The 16,605-nt window shown below is 34.6% G+C and overlaps 1 protein-coding gene and 1 long non-coding RNA gene across 2 annotated transcripts in view; one reads left to right on the top strand and one right to left on the bottom strand.

The window, feature by feature from the left end:
• The window catches only part of LOC309662807, a 619,026-nt gene that overhangs the window by 598,368 nt on the left and 4,053 nt on the right, over positions 1 to 16,605 (top strand). The gene's annotated exons all lie outside the window — the stretch shown is intronic.
• The window catches only part of DPP10 (dipeptidyl peptidase like 10), a 685,907-nt gene that overhangs the window by 148,414 nt on the left and 520,888 nt on the right, over positions 1 to 16,605 (bottom strand). The window lies entirely within an intron of this gene.

Here is a 16,605-nt window from a genome sequence, read left to right on the forward strand (position 1 = left end):
CTCTCTTTTTCTTTTTTTTAGGACATCCTACCCTCACTCAGGTGAAAATTTCCCCTCCTTCCATTATAGCCTCTGCATAGCCTTCACTAGAAATCTGTCTCTCTCACAGTTTACTTTCAACTCTTAGGACAGTTCTCACCCTGTAACGTAAGTTAGATAAATATTTTAAGTACTTGTTTCTTTTTCCCACTAAAATGTTGTCAGGTCCAGGTGCGTATTACCTTTGCATCCTCCACATTACCTTATATGGCGTCATGTTTGCATGCAACATGCAATCAATATTTGTTGAGTAATGATTCTGATGGGGAAAAACTCTTGCAGCTTAAAGTGTTTGTGGAGACAAAATGGGGTAACACCCCAATCACTTCATAGAAATAGTTGAAAATTATATGTTAAATAGTTGGTTGCAAGTATGTATCTTCAAGAGACTTCAGTGCCATCTTATAAAGAGACTTGTTTCTTTTTAAAGGGCATCTTCCCTAGGATCACAGCATCCATGATGGGGTGACATTAAGGAACATAGTGGATGATGCAAAGATATCCCTATATTTTGGTTCTTACTAATTAAAGATGGTGGAATAGTAGAATACAGAGGAATGAGGAAAATTGCAAAAGACGGGTTAGGGAAAGAGATGATAAGTATGTGACATTTCAATGAAATTATTTTTCTCTAAGCTATGTGGATCTAGTGAAGAAAATGTTTTCCATCTAGCTATGTTCAGTTATTATTTGCAAGATTTACGGAACTTATGTTGATACTTCCATTTTTCAGCATGCAATTATAAAAGTTTCTTTTATTCCTGTAGTGGATGTACGTTGCACAAATATAATACTGTCAATTGAAACTCCCTAGAAGTCAAATTGTTACTTCTCACTGCAATAGCTTCAATTAAACACGATTGGCCACATATTCTGTAAAGCAATACTAGTGTTCTCTCTTTGCATTGAAATTACAATCCTTCCCCCATTTGTTATAATATTGTGTTTTACAATGAAGCTTTATTCCCACATTTCTTTTGGAATAACTATTAAATCTGAGATTGCCTTCACTATAGAGTCAAAGAAGTGAAAATAATTTTTCCTGGTGTCTATTTTGGCTTTCATATTGTGTTCTATAAAATTCCATATTTGACTACAAATTTTAAATCTTGAATTTACTACTATAGCTGACAAAGAGGTGAGAAATGTGACCACCTCTATAAACATTTTTTTTCAACTCAGAAAGTTCTGCTGCCAAAGCAAACTGCCAAGTGAGCACTTGGTCTTCAAAGCAGACAAACGTGTCAATGATGTTATGGGTAAAAAGAAACTATTCATCCCATCTGTTAATCACCTAACACACTGTACCTGAATTCTAGGCTCACATCCATCTTGAGAGAGAGTTCCTGTGCACTACTGTTTTAGTCAAAGCAAGCCAAAATAACCACTGAGACAAAACTGGATGGATATAACCATTGAATTTTGGTCTCTATCATATTTATATAATATAGAATTATAGAGGTTGCTGGCTCTTCTCAATGTATGAATCCAAAGAACTCAGACGGTCTCCCAATGATGGGATTTAGAGAGAGGGATATATAAATCCACTTTCTGCTTTGTAGTTCTTAGCCTAACACAGCATTTGTTTCTCTCAGCTGGTATGCTGAGATGGAAGATCACAATAAAGAATTTAACCTCACAGATACAGAGAACAAACTAGTGGTTGCCAAAGGGAGGAGGGTCAGAGATGAACAAAACAGGTGACAGGGATTAAAAGGTATAAACTACCAGTTATAAAATAAGTCACAGGGACGTAATGTACAGCACAGAGAATATAGTTAATAATACTGTATGTGCATAAACTATAAAAATATTGAATCACTATGTTGTATACCTGAAACTAATATAATATTGCAAGTCAACTATACTTTAATTAAAAAAAAAGTTAATCCTGCCTAACCTGCAAACACATAGCAAAGAAGGTGCAGAGATTTAGCCTCAACTATAGGTTCCCTACAAAGCCAGCAGCTTGCCATTTACAGGTAATTAGAACCTAGCCCTTTTTTCTTAGCTTAGAACTCTTTCCACTAAATCCACTGTCCCTTGGCGTGTGTGTGTGTGTGTGTGCGTGTGTGCGTGTGTGAGTGTGTGTACTCCCAGAAGATCTCAAATACTTCGTAATTTTCCATAATTAAAATTCCATTCTATGTCCACCACAGAATGTAAAGAGTATAAGGTAGGAGAGATTTTCAACAGGGTTAGAGGTAGACATTTCTTTATGTTTGCTTGCAAAGTGTTGCAGAGATTTTGAAAGGGGGAGTTTTCAAGGAGAATTAGACTTAGCTTTACTGAACATCTGTATTGAGGCACATTGGGCTAAATTCAGTCTGTGTTAATCTGCATCTCTCTCTCTTTCCTTCCTTGAAGAGCATTTCTATTCTTTTTTAACACTCCTCATTTCCTTTTATCCTATGTTCCTCTTCTACATTGGCTAGGTAGGTCTTGTTTTACGATGAGAGGATAAAATTAGAGTCCCTAATGTTAGAAACAGTCTTTTTCCTATAATGATTGGCTGTTGCATAATGAACTGAACATCTGATGAAATCCTTGGGCACAAAGACATTTCACAGTCAAAAGTTACATATTCATCCCATCTCTGCAAATGATGTTCCACTGCTTGTTACAGAGCGTGAATAGTTATGGCAAAGGTAGTGGGCGTGGGGCAAAATTGAGATATACTATGTAAAAACTTGATCAGTGCTTACTCTGGAAGCTGGACTTGAGATGACATTCAGTCTCATGATGCCAAAATGTACTGGGAGGTACAGAAAGCATCATAAGATCCTGCAAACCAATCTGATCCCCACCACCTCTACCTTACTTTAGGACCCTAATAAGAGCCTGATTACTGAATGTTAATCACCATGAGTGGTATAACTGATTATCGTTGTTTGCTATAGTTATGCTCTATAAGTCATCTTAAACACTGAATTAGCAAATACTGAATGATTGCTCCTGGGAGAAATATAGGGTTAGGTTCCTGTGGGTCTCTGGCTACATTTTCATCGACCAATCAATACATACCATCTTTTCACGTGTTTTTTTATGCGAAGACACTGTATCTAACACTAAATATTGTTGATTCATTAGCACTGAGCTCATGGCCAACAGTACTGTAACTCATGCCTGAATGAAGCTTACCTAACACATGTTCTTTCTCTGTAAAGCACATCACAGCCTTCCTGCACCTAATAACACTGGACAGCACTTCAGCACTATGCTTGGGAACATTTTAAACAGCAAAATCATCAGCAAAAAGCACAAACATTTTTGAAAAAATAGCACTAAAAGACCATGAAAAGGACACTAATTTACAGTATGAAAGCTGGAACAAGAAGGCCTTGCATCACCTTCTTTGATCTCAGCTGGGAAAGTGTGCATCAGGCAACGCAGATGTTCTGCTGTTCTGAACATGTTTGTGAATGACTGAGAACATGCAGCAAGTATGGATCTTGAAGTTACAAATACAATTTAAAAAATAGGCATGTTTGCAATTCCAGAATCCTTAAAAAACGAAGACTACCTGTACACATAACATAGACAGCATGAGATATTACTGGAAGAAAGAAAAAAAAAAACAGGCATATTTAAGAAAGGCCTGCCAGAACGTAAACACAAGAAACATATAGCAGTTACCCATAGTAGTGGTGCTCATGTTCTGCAAATGAAAACTAGCTACATCCATTCAGTTATCAAATGTCTGTTAAGCAATCTTTCTGACACAGGCACTACACTAGGTACCATTCCAAAAAAAATTATTATGGGGATAAAACTCATTTTTAAAATAGAGTAAAATACAAAAGAGTATCAATTGATAATTTTTATTTACTCCTGTATGTTGTCTGTCAGTTTATAAACATGTGTTGAATACTAATTATATGCAAGCTTGTAAGTTAAGTACCTTGCCAAATGCAAAGACTGTAATAAACATGACCCCTGCCCCCGAGGAGCTCTTGATCCATCTGGGGTGACAAAGTTAGGAAATATTTTATTAGTATAAAGGGCTCCAGTTGCAGGTCTTGGTTAAATTAGAACTTGCAGATTATAAACCATAAGCTTTCCAAGAAGCAATTAGTAATCTGTTTCAAGCCTGCAATCATAGGGAAGATAACAGTTGACTTTGGCATTGAAGGAACTAATATAATTATTGAATTGAGTATTTACTATATGCTGGACTCTGCTGAGTGCTCAACATATATCATTGATGTTTAAATCGACCTCAGGAAGTAGAAACTGTAATTCATAATTCATGTGATAGGCTCTGGAAGCAGTGAAAGTTTAAGTAGGAGACAGAGGCACAATTTGAGCCTACGTCTGTCTGATTACAACCCATATTATGACTTAATCTGTCTGTACTCTCTCTGTTAGGGAGCTGGGACAGGAAGCATGACTCCAGCTTTGCAAAAGATTTATTTCTGGAAGACCTTTGAAGGTACCACCCAAAGATTTATGGACACGAGTAGGCATGAATTAATTGTGATTATCACAGTTAAGAGATTTCATTGAAAGATGATCTAATATATCAAATTAAAAATGTAAATCCCCTTCTCCTTTAGCTTTTTCACATTATTTTCTTGGAATATCATTTATTGCCTAAGACATCTATGAGGATTCATGTCAAAGAGAGTTACACTTACAAGAAAAAAGAACAGGGTGCTTTAGTAATTTATGCTTAAAACAGAGGCTTAAATCTCTGGGTGCCGAACTTTTCTGCACTGCAGTTAAATTGCCGAATTGGAATAAATAGCATACTTTTTCATGGCCTTGAGAATATTTCAAATAGGATTATGGATTTGCCATTGACTCAAACAGTTAGGAAAACTAAACTATGAGGAAGCAGGTCTCTGAATAAATAGTATTTATGAAAAAATGGCAGTGAGAGAAAAGATAATGTAGACAAAAGGGTGTTTGTTTCTCTTGGAAGTAAGTGGTATAATGATGCCAAGTTTGTTCTAGGATAAAGGAATACCTTTCACGATGAGTAAGTAGTGGTTCTGTTGTTGGAAGTTTTTATCTTTATTATGCAGTGAAAAACTAGACCATCAGGTAGGATACTCTAATGTAGTAAATACGGTTCAAAAAATTACAAGATGCAGCTCTACAAAAATCCTTCTAAGACATTGTATTAAAAAAGGTTTTGTGAACATTGTGAACAACAAGTATTGGTAGAAAGGGAAAATAAATATGGGAGGGAATTTAAGGTATAAGTAATATTTGTCAATATTTTACTCTATTTTCTTTAATCTTTAAGATTGACATATACACACTACTATATATATAATATAGATAACAAATAAGAACCTACCGTATAGCACAGGGAACTCTACTCAATATTCTGTAGTGACCTATATGGGAAAAGAATCTAAAAAACAGTGGATATATGTATAACTGATTTACTTTGCTGTACAGCAGAAACTGACACAACATTGTAAATCAACGATACTCCAATAAAAATTAATTTTAAAAACTTACATATGTTGATAAGATCATTACTGACAGGTTTTACCATCTATGTCAGTGTTTCTGGGGATGGACACACCCCAGAGTTTCCTACTCTCACATTTTCACTGATGTCATTCCCCTTGATCCTCAATTTGAAAGTGGATAAAAATGTTTTCTACGTTTTCTTCTTTAAGAAGTTAAATAAAGGACCCTGTCTACAAAAAAAAAAAAAAAAAAAAAAATACTATCCATGCAGGATACACAATTGGTAAAACCATGATTGGAACCAAGATCTTACACATTCCAAACATGCAAGCATTGTTTTAATGTGTTACCACATGGAAGAACCATGTAAGATTCTTTCATTGTATCACCATTATGGTAAGTGGCAGACATAGTAAAATACTCAAGATGGTGAGACTAAATATAAATGATGCTAGAGAAGATAAAGTTTAGCTGTTGTTTAATTCAGCTCTAATTTTGGCAAAATTTATATAAAACAAAAATAAATTTGCTAATTAAAAAAAAAAAAACAGACTATCTGCCACAAACCCAATTTAGTCATTCTGTTAGCCTATAGGCATCATGATGCCATCATCACACAGGATATACAGTAATATTTTGACTTTTTCTTACTTTATTTGAGTCTAGCAGGCTTCCCATTTGGAAAAGATAGGATATTGTTTTGTTTGTTTTTAGTATTCATAGTGTATTCACTCTGAGTTGAAATACGATACTGTCAGCATACTATGAAAGTGAACAACCTAATAAGAAATTATATAAGGTAAACATGGTTTCATTTAAAACATTTATTTTATTTAAGAAAATGGATGGCTAATGACTCAAGTCTTAAAAGCAGATGACAAAAATTACCTGGGCATCATTTTTCAATTTTGTGTAGGATTATTGTGTCCAGGATATAACCCAATGACTTGCAAAGTAAAAGCAGCCAGCATGAGAAGAATATACTTTATTATACAAGAGATCTTTGAGTGAGAGGAATAAATCATTTTCTGATATATTTCCTGTTAAATACATTAACTGATCATCATAGAAAAACCTCCTAGAATTGCTCTCAGAATGTAGTTCACGAGATGTTGTCTATAATACAAAATTTCATTCCAAAGAAGCTCCCTAGCATCAGTTTTTCAATTATCCATACTTAACATGTAATTTTCACCATAATATACTGCTGACTAAAGTACCAACCTCATTGACAGTGCCATCCTTTGTAATAAAATATTTTCCCGTACCAGACCATTCTGTATTAATTAATGCAAATAAGCTACTTTCACACCAACTGGCATTAAACTATTTCCTATGTCCCAATATTAAAAATATCTGGTTTGATAACGTGAATAGCACTTAAGGGTCAACTGCTGACAGTAGTGCAAGCAGGTTTTCAATTTGCACTGCAATACATTTAAATATCATCTAACTACCCATACAGTAGATTTCTCTATAGCATGTCAATGAAGAAATAAATATATTATTGCAGTAGGACAGTGTGAGAGACAAAAATCTCAAACTTCTTCTACTGAGTACTAGAACTTGAAAGACAAGGATTAAAATTATTGATTCAACAATACTTGAAGGTATTTGCAGGCCCTGGTTGATTGAACCAAGTATGTAACTCAGGAAAGTCGTCATTTCATTCCCCAACAACTTTGATGCAAAGGTTCCTTCTTTATTTCAATGGGATCAAGTCCTAGCTTCTGTTTTCTTGAGCAGGTTACTTAAAAATTTTACTTTACTCATCAGGAAAATGGAGAAAGCAAGATATATCCAACTGTTTCCTAATAAAGATTATAAGACAAACCATAAGGAAATTATTCAGTTATCACATGAGGCTAAGCCGAAACTCAAATCAAAACCAGGAAAATTCAAATCTATTGTAATCGAAATTTTAAAATTTCTTTAATAAAAGTCTTACTATCAAGCAGGAAAGGAAAACAACCATAAAATTAATTGTACGCAGTTTTATTAGTTACTTTTTGCAACACTATCCCCCATAAGTAATTAAGAATTATTTGTGTTGAATAATTTAAAAATATTAGAGAAAATATTCTTTTCAAATTTTCAAATTTCTTTTTTCAAATTTTCAAATTTTCTTTTCAAAAATTATACAAATATAATTTTCAAGAATATATGATAATTTATGTAATTATTTACATATTAATAGCTACTTAGGTTGAGATTTTTCACATATGCAAAATACTGAGATTATTTTCATTGCATATTTACACATATCCTTAGGATACATTCCCAGAAGTAAAATTTGTAGATCAGAAGATATGCACATTTTACATTTTGCTTCATATTACCGAATCATTTTCTAGAAAGATTATAAACAATTCATAGTGCTATGTGCTACACAAGTATCTTATTTTTTCTTTAATGCCACAATAAAATAATGTTACCCATTGTGCTGATTTGGATTGTTTGAGTGGCAAAAACGAAAACAAACATCATTATTTAGACTTGCAGTCTAATTATGATTAAGCCTGAATATTTTGTCATAAGCTCTTAATGCTCTGTACTTCTTCATTTGTTACTTATCTATCAATGTCTTTTCTATGGCATTGTTTGTCTGTTCCTTGTTGATAGCTAAAAGCTCTTTTTATATTACAAAATGCAAATGTATTTTCATGAATGCAATAATTATTTTACCCAACTAAAGTTTGCCTTTTCTTTCCCTGTGTGTGTTTTCTACAGAGAAATTTTAAATCTTTATGTGATTATTTCTAAAAACTATTTACTATTTCAGACCCTAGAAGGGTGCCAAGAGAAGCTTCACTAACTCAACATTTTAAACTTTAAACAATATTCTTTCTAGTACTTCTCAAGTCTATGATCTCTTCAATCCACCTAAAATTATTTTTTGTTTAAGGGGTGAAGTATAAATTCAGTTTTGTTTTTTTCTTCCCCAAATAACCAGGTAGTTCTCCAATATAATTGATTTGTAATTTATCTTTTTATTTAATGTACCTCCTAAATTCCTTATATAGCTTTGATCTTTTTTTCTGACTAGAATCACTGTAATACAACTTTAAAGTACATTTTAACATCCAAGAAGGTTAGTTCATTTCATCTCTTTTATGACATATATACACTCTAAATCCTGCCTATTTAAGTGCAGGTTTAGTCTTTTGATTAAATTCTAGTTAAACCAAGAGGAGAATTAATTATTGTCAAATAAAAATTTTATTGTTTATTAGTTTCAAAAAACTCTTGAGTCCATTTCTTAAAAGATATTTTTATTGGTCATGAACATAATTTACTTGTTAATGTTTTCATTTAATGTCTTTTATCATCATAAGCATGCAGAGTAGTGAAATAGTGAAGACTGCGGGTTGGGTGTTAAAGTGTCTCTGTGAATTGTTTGTTTGGCTCAACATTTACTGTGCAAACTTGAGTAAGTGACATAACTTTGCCTGTTTCCTAGTGACGGAAATATCTTCAAGAAAAATCAATGATTTTCTTTCAAAGGATGGGCAGTTATAGGAAAGAAAGCCCAGAAATAAACCCATGCACCAATGGTCATTTAATCTATGACAAAAGAGGCAAGAATATACAATGGAGAAAAGACAGTCTCTTCAATAAGTGGTGCTGGGAAAACTGGACAGCTACATGTAAAAGAATGAAGTTACAACATTCTCTAACACCATACACAAAAATAAACTCAAAATGAATCAAAGACCTAAATGTAAGGCCAGACACTATAAAACTCTTAGAGGAAAATATAAGCAGAACACTCTTTGACATAAATCGTAGCAATATCTTTTTGGATCTTTCTCCTAGAGTAATGAAAATAAAAACAAAAATAAACAAATGGGACCTAATTAAACTTAAAAGCTTTTGCACAGTAAAGGAAACCATAAACAACACAAAAAGACAACCCACAGAATGGGAGGAAATATTTGCCAATAAAGTGACCAACAAAGGTTTAATCTCCAAAATATACAAACAGCTCATGCAGATCAATGTCAAAGAAACAATCCAATCAAAAAATAGGTGGAAGATCTAAATAAATAGATATTTCTCCAAAAAAGACATACAGATGGCCAAAAAACACATGAAAAGATGTTCAACATCACTAATTATCAGAAAAATGCAAATCAAAACCCCAAGGTGTCACCTCACACCAGTCAGAATGGCCATCATTAAAAGTCTACAAACAATAAATGCTGGAGAGGGTGTGGAGAAAAGGGAACCCTCCTATACTGTAGGTGGGAATGTAAATTGATACAGCCACTATGGAGAACAGTATGGAGGTTCCTTAAAAAACTAAAAACAGAACTACCATATGATCCAGCAATCCCACTCCTGAGCATATATCCAGAGAAAACCACCATCCAAAAAGATACATGCACCCCAGTGTTCATTGCAGCACTATTTACAATAGCCAAGACACAGAAGCAAATTAATGTCCATTGACAGAGGAATGGATAAAGAAGATGTGGTACATTTCTACAATGGAATACTACTCAGCCATAAATAAAGAATGAAATGATGCCAACTGCAGCAACATGGATGGACCTAGAGATTATCATACTAAGTGAAGTAAGTCAGATAGATAAAGAAAGACAAATATCACATGATATCACTCATATGTGGAATCTAATTTTGAAAAATGATACAAATTAACTTATTTACAAAACAGAAACAGACTCACAGATTTCAAAAACAAATTTATGGTTACCAAAGAGGAAACATGGCGGGGAGAGATAAATTAGGAGCTGGGGATTAACGTATATATACTACTACAGATAAAAAGATAACCAACAAGGACCGACTGTATAGCACAGGGAACTCTACTCAATATTCTGTAATAACCTATATGGGTAAAGAATCTGAAAAAGAATGAATATATGTATATCTATAACTGAATCACTTTGCTGTACACCTGAAACTAACAGAACACTGTAAATCAACTATACTCCAATAAAATTTTTTAAAAAATAAAGGATGGGAAGTTACTGAAGGTGTTAATGGAGAAGAACTCTTATTAAGGGTAAAGGTTGTAGGTTGAAAATATTTGAGAATAACTAACCCTGGGATAAAAATATAGGCAGACATCCATAAAAAATTAATGTGCTTTTATATGCTGCTTACGAAAAATGACCTGAATTCTAAGCTGATAGGAAATATTTATTTTTCAAAGGAAACAGAAATTGAGACAAAACTTTACAGAACAATTACTCTAATGGTGACAATAATATCTGAGGAAAGTTGTCATCCCACATAGCAAAGGTAATGCTCCACTGACTTTCAACATAAAATCCCTCTGACCCCTCTATTTGTAAGATTTCTGATGTCATGAAAATCAAATAAATAAAGAATTGACTTTGAATCTCAATCACTTCATGTGTATTCATCTGGACTGGCAAGTGGCCCATGCCAATCTGATTACTACTAAAAGCAGAACTTTCTTCCTGAAGGGGCCAAATCTTTAGCCCTGAAGGTCAACCAAACCAACTGAGCCTTGAAAATGCCACACAGATCATCCAGAAACCATCAGGTAGAGTACGTACCGGAGCCTAACATTCAAGAACAGACCTTTTCTCCCTCTTAGCAAGCTACATGCTGTAAGTATGTAATACTTGCAAAGGGGAGCTAGTACATATGATTTATACCAAAAATCAGAAGATCAGGGCAAATTGTAAAAAAATCAACTATGTGGGTCTGTTTTCTTCACTTCTGTGCGCACTTTTGCTTGATTCCAGAAGCCCGGTGTTGCACTTTGACTAATTAGTATCTTAATAATCCAAATTATCCTTCTCTTCTCCCCTTTTAAAAAAAAAAGTATTCTGATGTTCTTTAAATTTTCTGAATCATAAAAATCATTAGAAGAATTTTATAAAAGTATGAATTCCAGGAAATCACCTAGGAGAAACCTTGAAATCTGCATTTTACTGTGTGCCTCCAGTCTTCCTTTTTGTCAGGCAGGTTTGGGAAATGCTGTTCTGCTCTATGAAAATTCCCATTGTTTACAGCCAAGGTGACTGAATAGAAAAACTAGAGGCTGTAGAAGTTTCATTATAAAGTATGACAAAAGGGCTTCAGAGTCAATGTTCTTCCCTAATGTGAAATTAATCATCCTGTTCACTTTAGACTACATTAAAGAAGTTATTCTGATAAGCAAATGTAGAAAGTTTTAAAATCACCTCCCAATGCTGTATCGTGAGCAGAATCTATTGAAAGAAGTACACAGGTATTAAATACCATTCCTGGTTCAAAGAAAGAAGCCAGGCTCAGGGTAATAAATACTTGACAGCAGGTATTACACACTGAGCTGTGTAAGGAAAATGACCCCTTTAAGTAACATTGAGGAAGGTGCTGTATTTTCCTTTACTTAAGAATTATTCCTAATTGAGGCTTTGAACTTCTGAATTAGATATAAGAGCCCACATGTGAGAAAACAATCACAGTTTTGACTAGGATTATGAGAATATAGCATGGGGAATTCAAGAAAGTATCAGAAGATACTGGACAAGTAGATGACAAAAAATTGGACAAAAAAAATATAATTTTCTCAATGACGTGGTTAAGGGAACTGATGTGCTATTGGAATTTATGCTCAGCAGCCTACTACATTTAAATTCCAGTGAGCTGCATTTTGGACAGGGGGAGTTTTAGGTCCCATATCTGTAAAATAAGAACGATAATGCGACCTACCTCGCAAGCTTGTTGTGTAGATTAACTGAGATAATGGTTGTGAAGTCCTTAGTATATCTTAAGTATTCAATAACCATTATTATTATTGTTGTTGCTGCTGCTGTTGTTATTATTAGGATATCATGCTTGAAATAATTATATGATTAATTATTTAGAGCCTTTATTACACATTGCCAATTACCTTAGTCATTGTAAACTACATTTTTGTTTTATAAATTTATTTTTATTTACTTATTTATTTTTGGCTGCATTGGGTCTTCGCTGCTGTGCGTGGGCTTTCTCTAGTTGCGGAGAGCGGGGGCTACTCTTCGTTGCGGTGTGTGGGCTTCTCATTGCAGTGGCTTCTCTTGTTGTGGAGTACAGGCTCTAGGTGTGCAGGCTTCAGTAGTTGTGGCTCACGGGCTCTAGAGTGCAGGCTCAGTAGTTGTGGCACACGGACTTAGTTGTTCTGCGGCATGTGGGATCTTCCCGGACCAGGGCTCAAACCTATGTCCCCTGCATTGGCAGGTAGATTCTTAAACACTGCACCAGGAGTCCATACATTGTTTTTTAATTATACAGTTTTCAGGTAAGTCAATTATCTAGATAGTCTTAGACACATTTTGACTCCTTAAACTCTTACAATATTATGGTAGTTGGAAGAGATCAGAATGATGGAATGGGACGATGTGGAACTCACCTCCCACCACGAACGCATCAAAAATACATCTACCTACGGAACCATTCTCACTGAAAACTAACTGGAGACTGGCAGAACGACTCCTATACACCAAGGTTGTAAGAAAGATCCACACACAGTCTGGGAGGAAGGGAAGAGGAGCAATCAGGGTGGGACCTGTGCTCCTGCAAGGGGACACAGAAGAGGAGGGGGATTACACGAGCAGGAGGGCTGTAAAAAATCTAGACTTCACTCGTGAAGAGCAAGTGCACACTTGCTTACTCCCAAAACAGGGGAGAGAAAGCAGACTGAGATAGTACAGGACTCTGGCAGGCTTCCTGCAACTACCCTGGTGCACACCCCAGCCTGAGTAGAGTACCACTCTGGTCCTGGTTGCTTCACAGTGCAGCTCCACGCTAGGGTGAGGGCTGCAAAGGTAAGGGGACTGCTCAGTTGCGAGGGACAGAGCCAGCTCAGAAACAGAACAGCATCTGAACAGGGTGTGGGCAGCCATTACTAGCAGTCACTGAAGCAGCACATCAGAAGCAGCAGGGAACTTTGACTAGGAGCAGTCCTGCTACAGCCCATGCCCACACCCACGCCAAGGGTCTGCTCCAGGCCCTCTTGCTACAGCACTAATCCCCTCCGGGGCAAATGTGTCGGTGCTGGAAGAGGGGAGAGCACACACTTAGAGGGAACAGAACCAGACTGACCTGCCCCTCAGGGCTTCTGCTCCAGCAACTTGGGACCCAACCCTGCCCCTGATAGAGCAGTGATGGCCATGGAGCATAGGGGAGGCCCCAGCTCACACCTGGCTCTGGATCTAGCTCCTCCATCTCAGGCCCCACCTCCTACCAAGGTGACAGCACACCTTGGGTTAAAACATAACTTGTGCTCATGTTATATTTCTCTCTCCCACCAAAGTCACCAGGCACACACAGACTGTATGAGAAGGCTCCCATGCATGGACACCCCTTCAAGATCACAAAAGCTAACTCTTTCACCAAATTTAATAGAGACAGAGAAAGTTAAACAAAATGAGATGACAGAGGGATTTGTTTCAATAGAAAGAAAAAGAGAAAATCCCAGAAAAAACAACTGTGAAACAGAAATAAATAATTTATCAGATAAATAGTTCAAAGCATTAGTAATAAAAATGCGAACTAAATCAGGGAAAATAATAGATGGACACAGTGAGAATTTTAACAAGGAACTAGAAAATATATAAAGAACCAACTGGAACTGAAGAATACAATAACTAAAAGGAAAAACACACTAGAAGGAATTAATAGCAGACTTGGTGATACAGAAGAAAACATAAATGATCTGGAAGATGTAATAATGGAAATCACCCAATCAAAACAACAAAAAGAAAAACAAATTAAAAAAGAAATGAGAATAGTTTATAACTGTTTATAAACAGTTATAAACATCAAATAACATCAAATGTACCAACATTTGCATTATAAGGGTCCCACAAGGAGAAGAGAGAAAGGGGTTGATGAAATTATGGCTGAAAACTTCCTGAACCTGAAGAAGGAAACAGATATCAAGGTACACGAAGCGTAGATGTTAACAAACAAAATGAACCCAAACAGACCCATACCAAGACACGTCATAATTAAAATGAAAAAAGTTAAAGAGAGAATTCTAAAGGCAGCAAGAGAAAAAAAGAGTCACATACAGGGGGACCCGCATAAGGCTAGCAGCTGATTTTTCTGTAGAAACTTTGAAGAGAGTGACATGATATATTTAAAACAATGAAAGGGAAAACCCTGCAACCTAGGTACTTTACCCAGCAAGATTTTCATTTAGAACTGAAGGAGAGATAAATAACTTCTTAGACAAGCAAAAACTAAAAGAGTTCATCAATACTAAACCCACCCTAAAATAAATGTTAACGGGTCTTCTCTAAGTGGAAAGGAAAAGGCAACAAGAAGTAAGTATCTAAAGTAAAGGAAAATCCCTCTAGTAAAGGCAAATGCATAGTAAAGGTTGAGGATCAACCACTTAAATAAGCTAGTATTAAAAAATTTTTAATTTAATTTTTTAATTGAAAATTAAAAAACAAAAAAATTGTAAAATCAATAAAACTATAATAAATAGTATTGGGATAAACATGAAGATGTAAAGTATGACATCAAAAACACATAGTGCGGGGGAAGGAAGTAAAAAATCTTGATCTTTTAGACTGTGCCTGAACTTAAATGACTAACAGTTTAAAACAAGTAGATATAGTTATAGGTTAACATATACAAACCCCATGGTAACCACAAATCTAAAACCTGCAACAGATATACCAAAACAAAGATAAAGGAACACAAGCATACCACTACAAAGTCACTAAACCACATGGAAAGACACTAAAAGAAGAAAAACAGAAAAGAGAAGAATTACAAAAAACAAACAAACAAAAACAAAAAATAAGTAACAAAATGGCAATAAGTAGATACCTATCAATAATCACTTAAAAGACCAATGAACTATGATCAATAACGTCAATAAAGCTATAATCAGATCAAAAAATTAAAAAATGACAAAATTAGAAATATTAGAAATAATTCCTTGAAAGATACAACACTGCAGACTTTTGCTAAATATTAAATAGGTAACTTAAATAGTCCCTCATGTGTTAAAGAAATTAAATTAATAGCCAATCAACATTTGAAGCAAAGAAAACTATAGGTCCAGATGGCTTCATTGGTACTTTATTAAGCATGTAGTGAAGGATGAATATTAAATCAACACACACTTTACCAGACTATAGCAGAAGAAAGAATACTTCCTTACTCATTTTATAAGGCCAGTATTATCCTAATATCAAAACCAGATGAAATCATTAATATATGTATTAATATATATATGTTAATATATATTATATATATTAATATATATTTATATATATATATATATGTATAATTGATCAATATTACTTGTGAACACACATGCAAAACTCCTCAAAAATTTCTAGGAAATCCAATACCAGATAAAAGGAGAATATATTATGACCAATTGGAATTTATTCTAGATGCAAGACTGATTCAATATTTGAAAATAAATTATTATAGTACTTCACATTACCAATGACCAAGTAAGAATTGCATTATATATTAATAGATGCAGAAAAATCTTTTGACATTTAATATCCAGTCATGATTAAAAACTCTGAGCAAGCATAACTAGAAGGAAACAACCTCAATGGGATAAATAGCATTAACAAAAACATACAGCTAATGTCACACTTTATGGTAAAAGGTTAAACACACAACCCTTGGAAACAAGGCAAGGATTTCCATTCTCACCACTCTTATTGAACATCCTACTGGAATTCCTACTCAGTGCAGGAAAACGAAATAAAATACATATGTATTGGAAAGGAAAAAAACTGTTTCTATCCTCAACTGACATAATTGTGTGTGTAGAAAATCCAAGAAATCTACAGTAATTTTTAGAATTGATAAATGAGTATAGTAATGCCAAAGAATACAATGTCAGCATAGAAAAATGAGTCCAAAAGTAATACACTAGCAATGAACAAATGGGAATTAAATTCCAAAAAGTAGTGCCGTTTGTAATAGTGTCAAAAATGATTAAATACTTAAATATAAATATTTTTAAAATACGTGCAGGATCAAAACTACCAAACACTGATGAGAAAAGAGAAGAAGACCTAAGTATATGGCCATACATGGTATTCATGGATTGGAACACTCTGTACACTTAAGATGTCAAGTCTCCCAAAACTGATTTCTGCATCTAACACTATTCCACTTCAAATTCCAGCAAAA

The sequence above is a fragment of the Balaenoptera physalus genome, assembly GCF_965194825.1.
Source record: "Balaenoptera physalus genome assembly, chromosome: 6".
In the NCBI taxonomy this organism is placed as follows: domain Eukaryota; kingdom Metazoa; phylum Chordata; class Mammalia; order Artiodactyla; family Balaenopteridae; genus Balaenoptera; species Balaenoptera physalus.